At 36.3% G+C, this 388-nt stretch overlaps 1 long non-coding RNA gene across 1 annotated transcript in view; it reads left to right on the top strand.

Moving 5' to 3' along the window:
- Window positions 1-376, top strand: part of LOC119593906 — a 69,206-nt gene extending 68,830 nt beyond the window's left edge. Inside the window, exon 3 of the long non-coding RNA XR_005230575.1 lies at window positions 172-376. This is a non-coding gene — a long non-coding RNA (uncharacterized LOC119593906). The remainder of the gene's footprint in view (window positions 1-171) is intronic.
- Window positions 377-388: the final 12 nt, after the last annotated feature.

The raw sequence follows: 388 nt of genomic DNA, 5'->3' as shown, positions 1-388 counted from the left end.
GGGGGTATAACAGTGTAGCTGACCGTTACATGTACTTCCTTCCTTTCTTTTCCTGATGATAATGACGATGTCGCTATACATTCACCCAAGAATATAAACCTTATGAACATCGCATCCCATCCTCTTAATCTGCCTTTGACATTTAATTACTCTTAATTACCTACCTTTCAGTTACTTCGCCTCGAGACTTGGAAACAGAAGAAACAGACAGGAAGACAAACTTTCAAAAGACTGAATAACAAAGAGCAAATGACGAAAACTTTATAACGGAATCAACACAACGGATACACAGTAATAACGAAGACAAAATAAGGAAGAAACACAACGAAGCGAAAATAATGAATAACATAACGACGATAAAAAGGACGAAGCAAAAATAACGAACAAT

The sequence above is a fragment of the Penaeus monodon genome, chromosome 33, assembly GCF_015228065.2.
Source record: "Penaeus monodon isolate SGIC_2016 chromosome 33, NSTDA_Pmon_1, whole genome shotgun sequence".
Classification (NCBI taxonomy): Eukaryota; Metazoa; Arthropoda; class Malacostraca; order Decapoda; family Penaeidae; genus Penaeus; species Penaeus monodon.
The sequence above is the reverse complement of the archived record's forward strand: the minus strand, read 5'-3'. Positions and strand labels throughout refer to the sequence as shown.